General features: G+C 48.7%; 1 long non-coding RNA gene across 1 annotated transcript; it reads left to right on the forward strand.

Annotated features, from left to right (window-relative positions):
• The first annotated feature begins 6793 nt into the window (after positions 1-6793).
• LOC137850078 (uncharacterized) lies at positions 6794-9721 on the forward strand. Its single transcript, XR_011092243.1, has 4 exons — positions 6794-7080; positions 7241-7457; positions 8124-8587; positions 9383-9721. It is a non-coding gene; the product is annotated as an uncharacterized lncRNA (long non-coding RNA).
• Positions 9722-12202: the final 2481 nt, after the last annotated feature.

The raw sequence follows: 12202 nt of genomic DNA on the forward strand, positions 1-12202 counted from the left end.
AACTGCCTTTCCTAAACTTGACCCAGCAGAAGGCTGGTGGAGAGGATTGCAAGGGCCCACCATGCAGGGGGAGCCCCACCACTGCCCCCCTGGGGCTCTTGTCCAGGGTCTACCACAGGCCTCTGGCCATAGCTGCTGGGGCTGGTGCTCCTTGACCCGCGCAGCTGTTCAGAAAGTCTTTCTTTCCATAAAAACACGTTCTCCAGCAAGCGTGCTGGGGAGGATGAAGAGCTTGCATTTCTTAAATCTATGTGTAAGAATGTGCTAATCTAGTTCCTTGTCTAGTGACTAATTAGGCCCATTTACTCTTTCTGCTTCTTCTTGTGGATGCTGATACATTTTTTTTTGCAAACCGATGTGCTTCTTCAGCACCTAATTTCGGCATAAACAATACCAAGCTGTTAGTGATGCAGAACTGCCTGGCTAAGAGAGCTGCTCTCCTCCAGAAACTTGCTAAATAAAGTCAAGGAAGGGTAAAAACTCTGCATGAAGGTCTCTCTCTCCTTTTTTTTTTTCTTTTTTTTTTTTTTTTCTTTTTTCCAAGTGAATTTACCCTGCTAAGTATCTGAGGTTCTTGTTTCCATCCTCCAAAAGTAGAGGGTAGGATTGGCCCACTGCCAGCCTGCTGCAGGCCCTCCCAGCCCTCTGCTCAGGGTGGTCCCACTGCTGGATTTCAGCTCCCTCTGCTAAGGGTGGGCACCACGAAGGTGCTGAGAGGAGAGCAAAAGCTGGAGGGGGGAGATGGGGCCGGAGGTGGCTGTGGCTGGTGGCTTCTCCAGCCTCTTGGTGGGCCCCTCCGTGTCCACATGGGTGCTCCTGGCAGCTCACCCAGTGCTGGTGAGGAAGATGGAGCCCACGGCCCTGGGCCAGCATGGGCTTGGGTTTAATTCCTGCAAAACACAGGGATGGTACTGAAATTTGGCAGTTTCACCAAGAGCTTTCCTTCCTGTAAAAACACAAACTTGCAGCTACACAAACCACAGGGAATAATGCTCTTCCCTTCATGGGAACTCAATTATCAGAGATCTACAGAAAACCTCAGCAAAGCAGCGCAGCCACATCGGACAGATTGGGCTGAAGGGGCTATTTCGGCTTTGTCAGCCAAGTGCAAGATGGGCTTATGGCTCCCACCTCCATGGATTCATGGTTATCCTGGAGGCATGAGGCTGTCACCCCTCATAAACTGGCCCTGAGACACACTTGGGGGCCGGTGTGCTCAGCAGTCCTGCACTGTCCGTGGCTGTCGGTGTACACACAAGCATTGGTCTCCTGAAATCTGACCAAAACCTCTCTGTTTGACACGTGTGATCCGGCAAGATATGCTGGTTTGCAAGACTGTGTTTAAGATAAGCTCTTCCACTGCATTCACTACTTAGAGAATTATTCTGTACATTCAGCATGCGACTCTCTCTGTGATAATGTGGGGTCTTAGATATTTAACAATTCCCACTCACATTTCTTGTGGGAAATATTCAATATCCCACCTAAATGTTCTCCTCCTTATTGTAAATATTCATCATTTTCCCATCTACTGCTGACTGTCTGCACAGCCACTGAAATTTTCTTTCTGTCAGCCAAGTCATAAAGCATTAAGAGGGGCAGTTTTTCTTAACTAAGTGAAAATATGAGCTTGTCTATTTAGCTCTGCAGTGATTTTAGCATCCATTCTGTGTTCAGTTAATGTATGTGACTGCAGCAGCCACCGCTTCCGCAGGAACGAGTGACACCACACAATCTTTTTTTTTTTTTTTTTTTTTTCATTATGGAAACACAAAGGTCAGAATTTGCTCCTCTGTGGTAACCCACCTAAAACTGTCCCTCAGTTCACAGCTCCCTAATCACCCCATGTTCCTGGTCTGCTGTCTATTATTGTTCTGCTACAGCCTCCCAGGGACAAAGCCTCCACGGGCTCCTTGGGCAGCCAGGCCCAACAGGAGGCTATTTCCTTCTCCAGCACCTCCTCACAGCTGCCTTGACTCCTCTCAGCCTTCTAGTTCTGTTCCCTCAGTGTCTGCCATGTCCCTCTCCACGTGAAGCCTTGCAGCCAGGGTGAGAGGTGCCTCTGGGGACCACTGGGGCCATGCAGGGCAGAGGACGATGCTGCTGGCCTCCAGCAGTGCTCCTGCATGTCTGTGCCTGCATGAGGATCATCCCTGAAATGTGGGATTGATGTCTCCCAGCTCAAGGTCACAGAATCACAGAAAGGTTTGGGTTGGAAGGGACCTCAAAGATCATCCAGTTCCAACCCCCTGCCATGGGCAGGGACACCTCCCACCAGGCCAGGCTGCCCAAAGCCCCATCCAGCCTGGCCTTGAGCACCTCCAGGGATGGGGCATCCACAGCTTCTCTGGGCAGCCTGTGCCAGGGCCTCACCACCCTCAGAGTAAAGAATTTCTTCCTAATATCCAATCTAAATCTATTCTTTTTTAGGTTTAGATTAGATATTAGATCGGATTGTGTTGTGTGCTCTCATTCCAACAAAGGCAAAGCTGATCTGCCCATGTCAGTCCTTCTGCAGTCCAGGGTCAGAGCATGTTCCATGTCTCAGAGGCCATCTGCAGTGTGTTACCTGGCTACCTGTGGAGAGTGTCTTTGATTAGACTTGCATTTGTTATAGATAAAACCGTGCAGATTTGTCATGGTTCACATGTGAAGTGAGGAACATGTCACCTTTGCACTGCCAGCTCTCACCTGTTCTATGTCATCTGAAATGTCTCCAAGATTCAGTGGAGCAGCCGGCAGGATCACTGTCCTTTGGTGTTCCCTGGTCAAAGTGAGAACTACCAAGAGCACATCCTGATTTTGGTTTGCAAGTCCCGAGCATGTCCCTGGTGCAAGCGGTGCTCTCTGGGCAAGTGGTGCCCTAGGGGAACGCTAAGTCTGTGGCCAAGCAGAGAGAAAATAGTGCCAGTCCTTCAGAGGCTGATGCTATGCACAGCATAAGGAAGATCACAGTGTGTGGAAATGCACAACGCTCAAGCTGGAGTGAGAGGAAAAATTTTTCATTTTACTGAAATTGTTGCATCGAGTTACCACACCATTAAGAAAACCATGATCTTGATCAGATTAATGGGTGATTATCCCATGAAGAGCAATTTTGGTGTTATGTATGAACAGAAATGAAAACTTCTCTAGCATGGCTCATTTCAATTAAAAATAGGTGCTTCAGCTGCCATTTGCTGCTCTGGGATTCAGCTGCAGCTGCAGCTAACAAAGTGCACAGCCTCTGCTGCGGATTGTAGGGCTCCTCGGCAGGGTGTTAGGGAAGTTCTCAACACTCCTGGGCTGTGGTCAGTGATGCACTCATTTTGTAAGCCAGGATTTTACCCCGGGTTAATTTTGATCCAGTGGTGGAGCTGGGAAGAGAATCTGGGTCTGACTGCAATGCTCTGCTGGGTGCAATGGTCCTCTGGGTGCAAATCCTGCTGGTGCCTCTGCCTGCCTTTCCAGAAGGAGACACCAGGTTTGTTGTGTGTTGAAAGGGTCTCCTGCTTGTTCCCTCTTGTCAGTGCTTGGCACCAGCCTGCAACCTGCAGCTTGACCAAGGATCTCTCTGTGTATTTACGGTCATGCTTTAAGCACCCCTCGAAGTGTCTGAAAGTCACCGGGTCGATTCTTTGAAATGCTGGGCAATTTCCATACCTCGAGGTCAGGAATAAAAATCCTGCTGGTTTGTCAAGAGCAGGGGTGGGCTCAGGGCTGGCATTTCTGACAAAAAGCCTCACTTTTGACCCCAGCTCCAGAGAAATGATGGCCCAGCTCATGACCTGTCACCTTGGCTCACACCAAGCAGCACTTACTAGTTGGAGATGTGTTCAAGGAGCTATATTTAGCCAGAGCATTATGAAACAGCAGCCAGACTGGCAGGCAGTCCCCCCAGAGCTGGTGTAGGGGCTGGGAGAGCCATGGTAAACTGGTGGTGGAGGTCCAAAAGGGCAGATTAAGGCTGCTTGGTCCTCACTGCTGGGAGGTGCACGGCACTGCACTGTGCCGTGCCACATCGTGGAGACCTGCCCTGGCCCAGCAGTGGTGGGATATATATGCTCAAAAAAAGATGTAGAAACTGGGCTGATGATGACTTGGCTGAAAGGGACACTTTGGGACAATTTGCTCATACAGCAAATCCTCTGTCTTTTTGTTCTTCAAGAGCAAGACCTTGGTAGGGATGGGATTTTCCAGGCTGCTTTCAGCATAATGCAGCCTTTTACAGCCTTCCAAGAGATGACCTGCGCTCTACCAGAAAACAGGAGTGGTTGATGTAGGGGAAAAAGCATTTTTTGTTCACTTCAGACCACTTTTTGAAAAAAAAATCTCTTTTTATTCTTATAAACAATCTGTCTCATAAACAAAATTCTGCTTAAGTAACACTTCTCTGTTCAGTATGTTGTTTGAGCAGCAGCCACAGACAGGTGGTGATGGGCTGCATGAGGGCTTGTAGAAAGAAAGCCCATGTGCTGTGTAAATCAATCCTTTAGGAGCTGTGTGCTTAGCTCAGGCACTTTGCTGCAGTGCTTCAAAGTTTCTTACAGCTCTGGTAGAGTTCAGCAATAATCAGCCACCAACAAAACATAAATCTGCAAATTAGCACAGAAACCATGGATTCCTTTCTCATCACTGTCTGGTGGCCTTACAGAGGCCCTTTCTGAACTGAGTGGAGAAATGGTTTGTAAAGGAGGGGAAAGAACTCAGCTCTTTTCTGGCACCCTGGTGGTGAATGCAACTGAAAGGGTGACTGGTTCATTTTACCAGCCCGTGCCTTTTGTTCAGGAGCAGCTTCTGTCTCTGCTGTTCTTTCAGGAACTTGCGCTTGATGCATATGCAATCCCACCGCAGAAGTAATTACACAGAGTCAGGAAGGAGGCATAATTCAATGTAGTGTTAAAACAAGAACGTACTTAGAGTTGCCTATACTCGGGAGAGGAAACAGAAAGTTCCTTCATCTGTGAAGCAGATCTGAGCAGGGACTGAAGATATCCAGGCAGGATCTTGCTCTGGAGCTCCTGTAGGCAATAGCAAGCGTTAGCACTGGAAGTAGCCCCTGAGCTCACTCCAAGTTCATTTTGCCTTCTCTCCTGGAGCAAACCATGGGTTTGTCATTGGAGTTGGTGGCTGGCAAGAAAAGGATGGAGAAACCCTCGGAATGAGACAGGGGACTGATTTTGCATCTGCAAAATCTGAGCTCATATGTGAAAACACACCCTAATCCCTGTGTTGGCAGCGGTGTTAATTGTTATTTACTAACCATGAGCGAGGCTCTGGCAAACAGAAGATGTGGATCCAGACGGGCTGTTTCTGGGCCTGTCCTCCACCCAGAGATGTCAGCAGGGCAGGTGGCACCAGTGACCATGTCCCCAGAGGAGTGTCTTCCAGCCTGGAAGGGACTGTTTGGAAAGCAGGGAGACGAATCTGCATTGTCTGCACCAAGAGATTTCTGTGGCCAGAAACATAGCTGGTGGCCACCAGCATCACCCCAGTGGATCTGTGTCAGTTTGGGTCAGCTGTGGGTTTGTCTGCTCAGTGTATGGATGTGAAATGTGAACAGAGGTCTGGAGTCTTCAGGAGATGAAGGAGATGGAAATGAAAATGTCCAGGTACCACCTGGGAGCAGGGGGAGGTAGAGAGATGCTTGTGGTGGATGCTGCACATTGAATGCTCACTGTAGAGTCAAACACTTTGCACTAATGATCGCCTGTTGCGAGCAGTGATGCAAATGTGTTCTCACCAGCAATATGAGAAAGCTGCCGTTGTCTCAGCTTTACTTGTGGTTTGACAAGCGCTTTGCAGCAGGCGATGACAGCCCCTGACACAGCCAAGGCGCTTTCGTAGCATTTTGTACCTCTGTCAGTCTAAGCGGAGCTGACTCGTGATCTGTTTTTAGGTCTGATCGGAGATTTTCCTCTAGGATTTTCCTTCAGTTCACAGAAACACTTCCAAGAGATGTTTTCATGTGGTATTGACCTCTGCTTTGATCCCTGACCCTGTGTGCTGGGCAGTGGCACTCTGGGAGCTCGGCGCTGGAGCTCGTGCCACTGCCCCAGCATCGCCTAGCAAAACTCAGGGTTAAGGAACAGACCCAGGTGAATCTCAAAATGAAGCATAAATGCAGCAAACCTGGCTTGCAGGTGTTTCAGACGCTGCCCAGGTGCCCATGAAATCCTTGGGGTTTGTTGGGACTTCTGAAGAAGCAAATGCTACCGGCTACTTTCTTATGAGAATCACGATACAGTGGAAGGAATGGCAGCAAATGCAAATTGTTGTGATTTTTTATTTTTTCTGGTATCTCATGCACATTTCCTTGGCAGCAAGGTAATGCTAGGAGATGGCTCCTCAGAGAAGTGAGGACAGCAGTGCCCTGCAATGCACAGCCTGGAGCTCAGGGCAGTGATTAGCTGTATTAGTGGTATTGCTGCTGCTATTCAAGTGCCATTCTTTGCAGTGAGAAGTTTCAGGACTAAAGAAGTTTGCAACTATTGAAAAATGCTGCTAGACTGTATGCTCTTGGTTTTGTTTGGTTTTGGGTCTTCAGGAATAACATTCATTTAATGGCCGGTCCCATTAAAATTGTGATATTGATTCATTTGCCAGGAAAATGAATGGGTGGATATCTCCTATCACACGGTTGTATTGATCTTCTAGGAGCTGATGGGATGACGGCTTTCATCATCGGACAGCACGTTAACACCTTAATTGATATATTCTGAAACCTAATTAGAGGCCAGCTGGATTCCTTGTGGGAATAATATTTATTTTTGATGTTGACAAAGTGCTCCCAAATGCAAGTCATATGGTGTGATTTAACAGTGATTAAAACTTGGCTACGAGCACAGGCAACTTGAGGAAACTGCCAAGCAGCTGAGACTAGAAAAAAAGTGAAGCCCTAGATGTGTGTAATTACTTTGTGCTCTGCCACATACACACATCTCTGCCTGTCTCTCTGTCAGTGAAATATCAGGAGAATTGTTATAGCACTTTAATTATTCACTGTCAATCATCCCTCAACCAGCACAGACGGGTGTGTGCGTTATCCGAAAAGTGCAGCGTTATCTGAAAGCTCTTGGGGAGGTCGCTGAGGTCACACAGGTAAGTGCAGGGGGCTCAGGAGACCTCAGCACCCAGCCCGTCCTCCTCGGGGGGTGCTCCTGCGGGCCCTGCTCCCAGCCCCTCGCCCGGGCTGAGCCACTCGCCTTTTATTACTACTGAAGGCTGTGACCGTTTTTCAATTTTCTTCCATTTGTGGCAGGTACGAGTTCTGTCTGCCTGGCTGTAATTGATTCCTGTTCTCATTTCTCTCCTCCTGCCTTCAGACCAGCCCGGTGCAGAGCTCAGTCAATGTCTGCAGCCGCCGGAGCTCTGCCGTGCTGGCAGCCCCCAGGGCGGCTGCTTGGCCCTCTGGAGCATGCAAACGGTGGGGCTGTGCTTGGGCAGCCCCAGGAACTCGCAGGTGTCTCTGGCACAGGGTGAGTTTCTCCTTTGCAACCTGCTTACCTGCAGCAGGTAGCTTCAGTCCCTCAGGGTGCCCGTCAGCTTCTCGCGCTGGCTCTGGTAACTCCTCTGGGTTCGGGAGCCAGGCAGGCACCAAAGCAATGCTTGCCAGCTCCTGCAAGCCCCGTCACATTCCTGCTGGCTTTGTTTTGCTGTTTCTTCTGCTGTAGCCCTCTTGATTGGGTCAAACTCCAGTTGGGCATCCAGGACCTTGTGTCAGAGGGTCCGAAAGAGGAGCACAGTCCTGCAGGGACATCGCTGCCCACGGTCACTCCCCTGCTATGGCCCAGACAGCTGCAGCATCCTCTCAGGACAACACTTCTTACCTCTGCTAATGCTTGCCCTTTTGTAGCTCTCATGTAATCTCATCTCCCTCGGTGCTGGGGGCAGCTGCGAGAGGAGAGAGACTCATCTCCTCAACATTTACCGAAAGGTTTTCTGCTGCTGCCCAACTGCGAAAAGTCATCAAGAAAAGATTTTGTTTCTGTTAGGCTGGGCAAGGAATTTGTTAGTTTTTATATGAAACTAATTTTGTGTTTCTTCCCTGGCAATGCTCTCTTTTGGTAAATCTTTGTGAAGCTGGCATTAGCCTCCCTTCCCTGGCAGCTTCCCATTTCATCCCAAGCACGGTCTTGTTGCAGGTGACCTCTGACATGGGCTGGTTCTTGTTCTGGGTGACCCACAAGCTGTCCTCCTCCTCTGCCCTGAGCTGATTGTGCTTCCCACCTCAGCATGGGAAGGATGACTTGCAGCAGCTTTATCCAAGCCCTCTGAGACCCAGAGCTCCTCTTGTACCCGTGGCTCTTGAGCTGATGTTGGCTACCAGAGGCCATGAGGGGGACAGCCTGCCTGCGGGACCACGGGTCAAATGCACACAGCTATGAACAAGCTATGGACAAATAGCCTGAAAAAAAAATGAAAAAAAATCCTTCAATGATTGCAGGTTTCCTGGTGTGACTGAAAACCTGCAGAAGGTGCCAGCCCAGGAGCAGCTCCAGGCTTTCCAGGCTGGCTTCATACACCAGGTAATGAGCCTTCCTTGGGCTGAGATGGCTGTTAGAAACCTCTAAGAAGAGAAAGACTCAAATAATTCCCCTTGCAACAGGTAACATATATTATACAGTAACTACGTATAAAGCTTTAATGCACAAGCTGCTTTTCTGTGCTTATTGCTGGAGGCTCAGTGTGCGGCTCCAGCACCATGGCACATGGGCTGCAGCTGGGCCATGTGGAGAGCTGAATTATTTTTTTATCCTCTGGAGTTGCATGGGGAGCCAGCAGCTGTCTTCTGCTAGAATCAGAGAATCACGGAGTCATTAAGGTTGGAAAAGCCCCTCCAAGATCATCTGGTCCAACCATTCCCCTACCACCAATGTCACCCACTAAACCATATCCCCAAGCACCATGTCCAACCTTTCCTTGAACACCCCCAGGGACGGTGACTCCACCACCTCCCTGGGAAACCCGTCCCAATGCTAGGGCAGACAGGGAAGCTGTTTCACTCATTGCTTTCCTCTCTGAACAGCAGCCTTGCAGGAGAAGTGATGGGGGTGATGCAGGGCAGTGCCAGGCACATGGGAAATCCACGATCTGGGTAAAGCTGCTAGGTGGAAAAGGGGACGTGAGGAGGAAGCCCTGACCTGTGTGTGATAGACAAGGTGTCTACCCAAGGCTGCCACCCTTCAGAAGTGTGCTGATGGTTGCAGGTCGGGTGGGAGGTAGCGCACGCTGCCTTGTCTGAGAGAGGAGATCACCACTCGAGGAAGAGGAGACTGGATGCTGAACAGTTTGGGCAACTCAATTCTAATTTGTTTTTTGAAATGCTTTGAGCATTTTTAATGACGTGTTTGAGTAAGATTAATAGATATGTATTCCTATGAAAATCCATTTTCTTGCCCAGGTTATAAACGTCCGATGTGAAATCTCAGGGTGAGGAATATGGATTCCCGCGGACAGACTGCCTCAGCCTAACTATTGCATAACTCATGCTCTGCTCCTGGCCTGGTGGCATGGAAACAGTTCCTCGTACATAGCTTTATATAACTGCTGTATATAACCTGCTATAGCTTAACTGCAGCAATTTAAAAAGCAATGACTATTTATTCCCAAGTGTGGTCCCCGATCAAAGTTGGAGTCTCCATTTTAGGTGTTAAATATTTATTCAAAGTGCAGATCACACATTTCTGGTGCTGTGCAGGGAATTTTTGATAAAGCACTGTTCCGCACTGAACACCAAAATGTCTCCTACCTTTTTTTTTTTTTTTTTTTTTTTTTTTTTTTTAAAGCAAAGTAATGCAATATAAAGTAGAATTAGAGAAGTCTTTTTGTCCTTTTACCAGCAAAGCTGTAGCTAGCTCTCCACTTTCACCATGGAAATGTGCAGGTCCAGCAGCGGGGTGATGCCGGGTGTGTGCCTGACCCCATTCTGGGTCTCTTGCTAGATCTCGTGGGTCTGTGTGCTGTTGGCTGGCGGTACTGTGGGTTTGTTCATTGCTCCCAGACATGGCAGTGCTGTCTGCCTGCTCTGCTGGCAGTGGCACCTTGGTGCCAACCAGTCCACGCCCTGCTTGAAGAGGTTCCAGTTAGGTTCGGCTGCTCAGCCTGGCTGGGTTTCAAACAACCCCATGGATGGAGATTGCTCAGCCTCTTTGGGTGACCTGTTCTGGGGATGACAGGAGGTAAAATCCTACTCAGAGGTCGGGAGCAGCTCGTAACAACGCGACAGGGCTGGCAGTGCAGTGGGCAGCAGGCTCAGCTCTCCAGCTCAGCTACTGAGTAATGTTCATACGAAATAATTCACCCATCTCCTTCCTGATGACACAGGGCACGCTACCTTTTTACTTCATCCAGGAGCATTTCTATATTCTGCTGAAATAACAGGAAGGCATGGCAATTTTTAAGCTTTAGACAATCTTATTTAGAAGTGAACTTCAAATATTTAACCACTTCATAGTTTCTTGTTAAATAGAGGTCTCATATTTGCAAGAATTAGGGTAACAGTCTTGCTCTGAATCTGCTGAAATTAATGCCAGCTCCCTGACTCTGAAGACGAAACCCTCAATGAATCTGTAGGAGCAATTTATCATCATAGGAGTGAAGTATCATCTTACTTCTTATGTATCAAAGTCTAGGACAGAAACTCATTGACCTTCTCCAGGAGGAGAACTGGGGCACATCGAGATTCTGATCACTATCACGTTGGTGGAAGCTGATGGAAAATCCCCTGAAATGACATTGGAACAGTAACAACCTGAGAACGAAGCCCGTAATCTCTTTGTCCCCGTGCTGTACATGTTTTCTCAGGAGCCTAATTTGAGAACAAAACCTTAATTTGTTTGAGAAAACCAAAAGCAGCTGGTGTAGTTAATTTATTTTGAGGACACACGTGCTGATGAGCCGGAGGAGGATGTTATCTCTGTCCTTTCACAAGGAGACAGATAACGCTGTGATGTGTGCAGGAGCTGGACTGTGGCATGTAGGTTAGGGCTGGGATGGCTCTCTCTGCTCCTGCAAGTACAGCGGAGGGCAGCTCTCTGAGGATGACTGAGACGCAGGGAGCAACGGGATCAGAAGGTGACAGGTACTTTCAGCAGCACGTTCCCACTGTGTCCTTACCCACACTCTGCATTTTCAGAGCAGAGCTCCCATGACCAGGCACCCACCCTGGATCTTGGAGACAGGGCAAATTTCTGTGCTCAAATTATTTCTGTGCCCAGAACCACCATCACTCCCTCCTCCGCTCTCTTCTTAATGGATCACCTTCCTGCAGTCGCACCTTTGTTTTATTTTTAGTTAATTTAAATCTATGCACCGAGGACACCCTGTTAACTTTGTGAGCTGGGGCTGACTCGTGTACATGCCCCTGCTGGCACCTTTCCTTGACGGTCCTCCAGCAGGGACAGCTCTAGTCAACCTAGCCATTTCATCCTTCAGCTGATGGCATGCACAAGGACTTAAGAGATTTCTTTCCTTGCTTTTTGGACACAGTGATGCCCAATTTTACAGAGAATTAATGCAAAGGTAAACTCACCTGATCTGGTGAATCTGCCTGCCTGGATAACGGCACAAATTGGATGGACAGGGGAGCGTTTACTTGCTGGTTTCTCTTACAGATGCAGGGAACAAACCTCCATGGATGTTCAGCTTGTGTCTGTCAGCTTCTGCTTGCCCCATCAGGGCCTTTTTCTTTTCTGTGTGTGCTCTGCCCTGATCAAATTTGGGCATCAGAACAGTAGAAGCGTACAGGGTCATAAGCATATCACAATAAAAGGTATGTTAGGTGGTGAGATGAATGCTGCTGGGACTTCATTTACCTCATGAATGTGGGCCTGGCTGAATTGAAATAATCTGGCATTTAGGAAAAATAGTGCCAAAGCCTTTTGCAGAAGAAATATTGACAAAGCAGTATTCTCCCCAGGTAGTGGGAGCCTCATGTTGGGAAAAGCCCCACTCCAGTGACCCAAAGGAAGATCAGTGAGTGTCAGGGTGGCCTCAGCATCGCTTTGGGGTTTTCTTGAGACCTCTACACCTCAGGTTGTCACCAACCCTTGGGACCCTGTGCTGGGTTTGAATGCTCTCCCCTGCGGTCACTGGTATCTGAACCTGGATGTCTCTGGGGGTACTTATGGAGCTGTACCACTGAGCTTATGGGGATCTTTCAGAGCTCCTCTCATGTGAACACTGGACATTGTTCATGACTCAGCTGTGTGTGCGTGTGTCT

Source organism: Anas acuta, chromosome 1, assembly GCF_963932015.1.
Source record: "Anas acuta chromosome 1, bAnaAcu1.1, whole genome shotgun sequence".
NCBI lineage: Eukaryota > Metazoa > Chordata > Aves > Anseriformes > Anatidae > Anas > Anas acuta.